At 42.4% G+C, this 8,946-nt stretch overlaps 1 long non-coding RNA gene across 1 annotated transcript in view; it reads left to right on the top strand.

The window, feature by feature from the left end:
• LOC310901584 overlaps positions 1-6,753 on the top strand; it is an 8,297-nt gene extending 1,544 nt beyond the window's left edge. The window contains exons 1-3 of the long non-coding RNA XR_014585920.1: positions 1-1,332; positions 2,081-2,219; positions 3,813-6,753. The exon at positions 1-1,332 is cut by the window's left edge and continues 1,544 nt beyond it. This is a non-coding gene — a long non-coding RNA (uncharacterized lncRNA). The remainder of the gene's footprint in view (positions 1,333-2,080; positions 2,220-3,812) is intronic.
• Positions 6,754-8,946: the final 2,193 nt, after the last annotated feature.

Raw genomic sequence — 8,946 nt, 5'->3', positions numbered from 1 at the left:
GGGGACGGGGGGGAACGGGCGGCTCCGTGCGCCCCGTCGGAGCGGGCCCCTTCTGCTCCACCCTGGTCCCCCGCGCTGCCGCTTCTCCAGCACCAAACTCAATTATAACGGCCGTGATTACAGCGATATATCTCCAGCGCTCTCCAAACGCTCGGGTGTCAAGGGGAGTGTTTTAGAGAGGGTGCGAGGGGCAGCAATACATACGAGGGAGCTGACAGTTCTTTGATGTGAAAATGATGCCCGATTTTTACTCCGGGGCGCGCAACCGAAGAAAGATTACACTGCTTAAACCGAGAAATTTAAACCCAGATGATAATAGTAACGAGCCAAAGAGGCGAGGTAGGGAAGTCAATTTTACAGCTAGAAAAGCGGTCTCTGAAGGCCTTGTGCAGCCTATCGGGGCTGAGCAAGTGAAACTAAGTTCCTGATAAATCATTAATCACGGGCAGCTAAAGGCAATCATCCCCGGGCAGCCTCTAATTACCGGCGGCCCCCGGCCCGCTGCCTGGCGGTGCCGCTGGCCCCTTCCCCTCCCGGGCACCGGGAGGGGCTGCCCGGGGGGGGCGCGACCCGAGGCAGCCCGGTCCCGGGGGGGCTGCCCCAACCCCCGGTGCCCGGAGCAAGGTGGGCTCCTGCCGCCCGCCCCAGCTGCGCTCCCAGCCCTTCGTTCCCTGACCAACGGGCAGGGATTATTAACACATTATTAAAACTCCGTTCAGAGCACCTTAATGAGACCTGCGCTTATTAGCAATGGGAGCGAATTTCACAGGAGTGAAGTGATCAGTTAAGCCATGTCTATAGTTTCCAGACTACGCAAATGAGGCTTTTACTTAATTGAATTGAACTTCTCATGGCATTCGGAGGCTGAACTCTATCCTCCAGCGCAAGGTGGGCATCAGGATCAGTTTTGTACGAGAAAACAAGCCGGCAAAGAAGCCTTGTCCTAAGGCTAAGGGCACCCCGGGTTCCGTGCTGTGGAGCAGAGGCGTTTGTGGGGTGCCGTGGGGTGTTCCGAGCGGGGTGCAGCCCCTGCCCTTGGCACGAAGCAGCCAGGTGCTGGGACGCCTTTTCCACGCTCATCTTCGCAGCCTGCTGAACGGGCCAGAAAAACAAAGCGTTCCTTTTCCCCGATCTCCTGTCTTTCGCTAGCTCAGGCTCAAAATTGTCGTTCTCAGCCCATTTTGAGAAACCTCCACGCAGCAGTAATCAGGCGGCGGACAAACGCATCCTCAAGACAACTAAGAGAGGGACTGAAAACTTCAGAGCAGAGAAACATAAACAAATACATTTTCCAGCGCAGATTTATTATGGCTCCGGTCTGTTTTGCTGAGTGTGAGTCAATCAGAAGGGAATACCGCCTCGGTTTGACAGTGAGCAAGTCTTAAAAATTACGGATCGAATCAAAGTTTCAGGAGCAATTTAAAGAGCGCTCAGAAAGGCGATCCGGAGCAAGCCGGGTAGCCCTTGGCTAGCACAGCCTGCCCCCGCTCAGCCTTCCTGCCCCTTCGGAGAGCCGAGCTGCCACCGGGGGGGTGCCTGCAGGCGGGGGGCTGCCATCAGTCCCCGTCTTGCCCCCCCGGGGGCACCCAGCCTGCTCCGCCGCGGCCGGCTCTGCCCCAGGCTCCCCGCTCACAGCCAGGGACTTTTCCGCCCCCAGTCTCAGAAAATCAGTTTTCCCCGGGTCAGGTATGCTTAGGACCCAGCGTGGCCTTTCCCTCATTATATTTCAGTTTAGGCACCAGGAAGATGCAATTTGTTGTCGAACTAAATAAAACATATCACCTCCAGTTAAATCTGTAAATTATATTATGCTGCTGCTCTGGTTTTGTTTTTCATAATTGTTAAAAATTTGAACAAATCAATTATATTAGCCATATGGCTTGATCATATCAGCTAATTTCCACCCCCTTTGTTTTTTTTGAAAGTAATTGTTGTTTAAGCACTGACAACTGATTAGTTAAGGTGTTTAGGAAATATCTCTCTGCTCTTGTCTTAGTTAAAAGATGATTGAAATGACAATGAATACTCAAAGTCGTTAAATCATCCCCTTCCATATTTTCCACTTTCTGTGTGTTTAAAGAGTTCACAACAGCAGTAGCTGAGCTGCAGCCTGATTTATACTTCTGGAATGGAGGCCGTGAGACCATCAGGCTTTCAATTCAATCTATTCCAGTTTGTAATGATTTCCCTAAAAGGAGCCAGTTTTTGGTATGCAGCAGGTAAGTAGTCATTTTTCTTAGTTATTTTAAAGGTGTGTAGTATTGAGAATGTACAAGTGGTTCCACTCTGGCATTTACACACTGCAAATATAAAACTTCACCCCTCAGTGATCTTAATACTTCGTCCATTAAATGTACTTACTCATTTAAATGGGAGTGTATTTAACTGCTAAACAGATGGTCTACAGTGCACACAATTATAAAGCAAGGGTTTGTGTATGTTGCCATATTTTAGACTCCAGATTTCCTGCTTCCCTATACATTTTTCAAAGCAGTTTATTTTTCCATACAAAACACTAACACAGGTGGAGAAGCGGTCTGGAATTCATTTCTTTTGCTATCAGAGATCCAGGGCACACTCCTTCAGGCAATCTTCTTAATTTTCTGATGAGGATTTTAACTAGTTCTATACTTCAGATTTTTAAAGCATTTCAAAAACAATTCTAAAATCCTCTGGACCACACTGGGATTTTAAATATTTGATAGACATTTCTGATCGTGTTTACTTTATTGAGTAAATACTGAAAAAATGTCTTGGCCCCACATTGGTGAAACTGAAGCGGTGACCAGGCAATGAGAGCTGGGAGAATTTTCAAGCTGTAGCGTACTGCAAAAGGAAGGAGAAGGTTGCAGAAAAAAGCAGAAAGTTATGAATCACCCACGCTGATGTTTGCATCATAAACTGGTGACATTTGCCGTAGGCCTGTCTCGTGTACCCAGGCACGGGGAGCTGGTGCTCACCCGCTAGTCGTCTGTGTGAGGCTGTGCTGTTATCTTGCCAGGGCAGGGCCATCAGCTGTATTTCTCATGCATGATTTCACCCCTCAGTTAAACACGGATTTGTTAATTTTCTTGCTGGACTGTCTGTGATTCTTCTCATTCCTGTCATACTGTACCCCTCAAACATAAACAAATCAACTTTCAGAATAACTATAAAGTGAGGATTTAGCTCCATTGTATAACTGAGGCCCTAAAGTTCAGAGAGAAGTGAAATCTGCACTCATTTTGTGTGTCCCACGGATAATATTGAGCTGATAATTCTAGTATATTTAGCAACCTTATATTCTCATTGCTTTGCAAAACAAGATGTCGAAAGTGATTTGGAACCCTTAACATGGAAAATACAGTTTGTAGCCAATTATGAAAAGCTGAATTTAAATGTTGTGCCTAGCATTTCACAGAAATTCTGTAGCAGGGCAGAGCTTGAAATATGCTATTGAAGGCAGTGTTCATCTATCCCATGAAACCATTCCTTCTCTTGTTTCACAAAGCATTTCCAGCATCATTTAACTTATCCAGCAAATGGCTGGCTTTTATCAATATCAGATTTTCACCATGCAGTCCTGAGTCACTTTCAGATGAACTTGTATCAGCCTTTCATGCAGCAACAAAGATTAGGATTTTATCCTCCATGTCTGCATCATAGTACAACCATACCTGGCAGAGGAAGGTGAGATAAGGCTGTATAAATTTACTCTGAAACTCCCAGTTCCCAAGTTATGAATGCTTGACTTTTCAACCAGCTTTGGAAATAGCTGTTTGCATCCAGTTTTCTAGATTAAATAATCAGTAAATGACCTCTCCTTCCCACAGAAACCTCAGGATCCATCAGTACCTGGAACCATGCTGGGTGGACCTGTGAGGGATGCACTGCAGCAGAAGACTGCTTTTGTTTCAAGACTTCTGCAAGCAGAAGGAAGCAACTTATGTACTGCCATCAGCTTCTACTGCTACTTGCTAACAGGAGAAGAACTTGTTAGATTAGGAAGTGAGTCTGTTGAAAAGGAAAGTCTCAATGTTTCTGCCAACCCTGACGCCTTCTGTTCCTGTTTCCCCCAGTGCTATCACAGACTGCCACTCTTCCCATGGATTGTCAGAGCTTAGACCATTTAGTTGTCCCAGGTATTCACCGTGGGCTTGATCTGAAATTCAGTGAAGTCTCTGGAATTTGAATCAGACCATGGAATCAGACAATGGGATTACATGATTTGATTGAAGAAGAAAGTCAAGTTGCTTTTTTGCTGGTTACTGCTTGCCATTTACCAGAAATCTGGTTGTGCCTCAGAGGAGGTTAAAGAGAAGAAATGACCTGGGGATGAGGCACCCAGGCCTGGGGAAAGACGGGAAGACTGGGAACAATACAACTTCTTCAGAAGCATGCAAAATACAGTTTATACTTTAGAGAGACCTGAGTGGTCTTGTTAATACAAGTAAATAAGCAAAGCACAGCCTACTATTTCACTTTGCCATAGGCTTACTTGTTGTCACTATGGGTTTTTCACTAGGAACCTGGCAGAAGCAAGTCCTAACAAGTAACAGATTTACAAATGCTTCATTTTGTACAAAATTAAGGCCATGCTGTTCATGACACAAGCTATTCAACTTGGGGAGCCCTCTTCGTAGATCTGTTCTTCCATATGTGGAACTCTGATAAAGGTGTTCAGGGAAGATGTAGGTTGTCACAACTCACATGGTGTCAAAAGGCATGCTGAGACACTCAGCTCTTGCATGACATTGAGCAATCCCATTTCTGATGACTTTTTCTTTGTTCATCTCTTTTCCCAATGTTGGGATACAGTCAATGTATAGTGGATTGATTTTTCTGGGTTTTGGTCAGAGGGGTTGCTTTTTATGTTCCACAAGTTTCATTTTACTGCCCAAACCAGGGAAACGTAAACACCAGAAGAAAGCATGATTATCATATGGGAAGAAACAAGACATTTTTAGAAGGAAGCATAAAGGCCCCAAAGCTCATGTGTGTATGAGAAGGGAATATGGTCAAAAGACTAACTGAAATCTGCGGCATAGCCTACACACAGATCAACAGGCACATTGCATTAGCTTCAGTGTCTCCCAGATTTACTTTTGGCTACACTGCAATGTTGATCAGTCCCCAGCCACACCACACAACTATTCCAAACATAACCCAGAGATCATTTTATCCATTCAGATTTAAGATTTGGAAAGAAGAAATTGGTATGCATCAGAGGTGTCATTCCAACTCTTGGGGTTTGTCCAGCTCTTGGGGTTTGGGCAATTGCCATTAGAAAGACTGTAACACTTTCATTACTCTTATGAGTTTGCTGGTTAAAAAAATTCTGTCAAAGATGTGAAATTCACATTTCTGCCAGTTTGTCACTTCCTATACATGTACAGAAAATGCTTGAGAGAGGTAAATGTTACCACTCAGTGAATTTTCAGCTTCAGATAAAGCAAAGTAGGCAAGAGAATGGAGTCTTGTATTTTAGTACCTGATCTGATTACACTTCTCTGTGCTTATTTATATTAACTTTACAGAGTCGCCTATGACTCATTATCTAAACAGATGTATGGAATTATAAATATCTTAAGAATTCATACCAGATAATTTTAAGACAAAGCAGAGGAAGAGTGGGAATGGAGAAGACTGTTTGGTTTGAAAGGTTTTGATGTTTTTGAGAAAAAATAATTTTCTTTATGGAAAGAGGGTCTTTTTTTTTATCATCCTTCCTGTCCTTGTTGATCTTCATGGTCTGTTTGTCATGGCAGAGTCTTAAACAATTTTAAGGGGACTAATCCATTCAGAAATGTGAATGAGAAGGAAAAAGTAGGAGAAAGGATTCCTGAGTCACACTTGCAGATACTGAACTTCACAGAGAGAATAGTAAAATTTCAGTAAGCCAGAAGTGAATAAAAGTTATGTTTCTGACATGCACTGAATCATTTCTAGAGCCTTATAAAGCATTATTTGGTTGACAATGCCTCTTAAAATATCTGTTTACGAAATGCAGTGTTACTTCCTGAAATTTACCATTTTTGCTCCATGAAAAATAGCACTTTTTCTGTGGGAAAAAAAAAAAAGACTTAGCAGCAGGATCTTTAATGTCAAGAAATGGGCAAGATGTCAGTTTTATGCAGCATCAGAAAGACAGATATATATATTTCACCATTTCTCCTATCCTATTTATGATTGTTGCAATCACAAATAATGTAGCCGAGATCTACTATCTACTTGACCTGTATGTATTGCTACATCTTGCTCCTAGGGTAACTGCACTTTGTCATGTCTATTTCTCTTCCTCGGGTGTTTATCTAGTATTTAACTCTGTGTGTTGTTCAGGAGCACAGGAGCATGACTCTGCAGTATGTAGCGCTTCACTTTCGGTAGGGTCAGTGCTGTGCAAAGGCCGTATCCAAAAAACACCTGAGGTTAACACACATGACACGCTTCTTATTAAAAAGATGGAAATCATACCTTTTTGTCTGTGCGTATTACAACTTGGGTAGTACAATCTGGATGATAAAACCAGAGTGTGATGGTTTTTATTCCGGTGAGTGGCCTGTTATAAGCTACCATGTGTCGCAGTGCTTTCTCATATTCTGTATAAGCACCTTCTGTATCAGGTCTTGAAACTAAACATGAGTTTAACTGAAATAAAGATAATTTTTAGTTAAAATTGCATTTAGATTTCACTATCTTAATCTCAGTTCACATACCAATTTATGGACTATTATTTACATTTATGAAGAAAAAATATATCATTGTGCAGATATATCTATGTAATTGGTCTGTAAATGAATAATTTCATTTAAGTTTTCATAAATCTTTGGTGAATCTGTGAATGCTGGATGTCCTGCATGAATAGCTGAATATGCATACAGGTTCCACAGCCCGGTTTTGGTCAGATTATGACCTTTTGGGAGCCAGGTTTGGGTGAAAACTTATCTCCATCTCCATCTCTATTTGTCTCTATCTTTTCTTCTATATCATTTCCTAGTAGATTTCTCCTGATAGACGTTTGGACGATGTCCTCATAGGCTTACCCTGGGCTGCTACTAGCAGCTACATTGATTATGTTGTTTAACATTAGCTCCATGCATGGACATAGTTAAAATGAGATCAGAATTCTTTAATTAACCTCAGAAATAAGCTCAACAGATACTGAGGGAGAAAGATGATGGTTTGTAGGAAAGGTTTAGCTTCAAAAGCTTGCAAATATTTATTGTGATCTTTCTCCACTCCTACTGAAGAATGCTTGCAGACTTTTCATGCAACAGGAAATCGAGGTGATTAGTAGGTGAAAAAAATTACCTCAATAGCTTGGAAGATTCTTCTGTTTAATTGTAGATGGTTGTCACATATTTTCTTTGGACAGGGATCTGTCTTAAAGCAGTGGTCAAAGGATGCTTCTTCCACATAGACAAATGTGTTGGCAGATCCTAAACGCACTTATAAGGTCAGTGGAGGAGCACCTTTTTATATATTCTGCAATTAAATCTGTACTGTTCTCTATATCCACCTTGCAGTCCAACAGGGCTAAAAAGGGTAGAGGCTTAAAAAGGGTGGTGGCAGGGATTCAGGTCATGGTATATTATACTTTAAATAATATAATCAAGTTGCCATCTTGTCTGACATATTAGACAGGTCAATTCATGGTATTCCACACCATTACACTGCATTCCCAGGAGAGAACATGCTGTGTCTTTTCCACCTTGGCACTTGCTGGGGGCTGCCTGCTACCCCGTTCAGGTATGTTATGTCTTTCCCTCTCTTCTGAAATTGTTGTTCCCTAACTACTTTGGAGAGCGGTGTTGACCTTCTCCCCTGCTCTCACCATGCTCAGCAGTGCCAATGTCCCTCAGCACTCCAGGTAAAAGCCCTTCCTGCCCTATAGGAAATAAGGCATGCAAATACCCTTTTCATCAGCCTGTTGTCAACCTACCGAAGAATAAATTGTTCTTTTCTCTTGTAAAGCAGTGTGCAAATCTCAGCAGGAAGCTTTTCCAAATTATGATCCTTATATTTCACCTGAGTGCTGAATGTATGAAAGTGGTTACTGATAACAATCCATTTTGGGTAATAAAATGTTCAAAGAATCCCCCCCCTATCTTTGAGAAATATCACAACATTTGTGTAGTCATTCTGCTCTCACACAAATGTTATTGTGCATGTTTTGAGGAAGTTTCCCTATGGATCTGGAATGTCACTTCTCTTTTCTAAAAGATCTTCTATAACAGTTATCTCCTGTTTGGATTTTGGAAGGCAGGAACAAGACACAAGTAGTAAAAGAGCCTCTGGAAAATTTCTATTCCATTACTGTACCCACCAGGAAAAGTGCCTTCGACTACAAGTTGAAAATACTTCTCAATTAGAGGAAAAGAAGGTAAATTGTTACTTCAGTTTGGTTTGATAAATGTTCTCCAGCTATCTGTGAACAGCTACTTTCAAAACTAGCCAGAGATGATATTGCAGAAGAACGAATTTAGCAAGTGTGGCCATATGTTGGAGAAATAATGCAGGTGGGGTTTGCCATGGACTCCTTGTGCAGCACTAAATGGGATGAAATTTTGCTCTGCTGGATGTCCCACTGCCTCTACCTCAGACCTGGGATCAAAATCAAGTGTGTTGTCAGCAAGTGCAATTTCTGATATGCTGGAGAGGTTTTATGAAATTTATGACCCACTGCCTGACTGGGATGCTAAGTGCAGCACCTGGGGCAGTGGTGACAGCAGTAGTGAAGGAAACTGTGCAAGAAATGAATTACTCAGAATACTTTGTACCTTTGTACAAAGCTTTGTTTAGACCATGTTCTGTGTTTGGGCCTGAACTCTATTCCTTTTCTTGCACCCCTTGTAACATTTTAATGCTCTCACTGGTCAGACTAACAAGCTGAACAAAATTATTATTATTTACTTCTTAGTCTGTTACAGCTGCCCTTCCACATATAAAGAAAAAAGGATTCACTAG

This window comes from Anser anser (genome assembly GCF_964211835.1).
Source record: "Anser anser genome assembly, chromosome: 6".
Taxonomy (NCBI): domain Eukaryota; kingdom Metazoa; phylum Chordata; class Aves; order Anseriformes; family Anatidae; genus Anser; species Anser anser.
The sequence above is the reverse complement of the archived record's forward strand: the minus strand, read 5'-3'. Positions and strand labels throughout refer to the sequence as shown.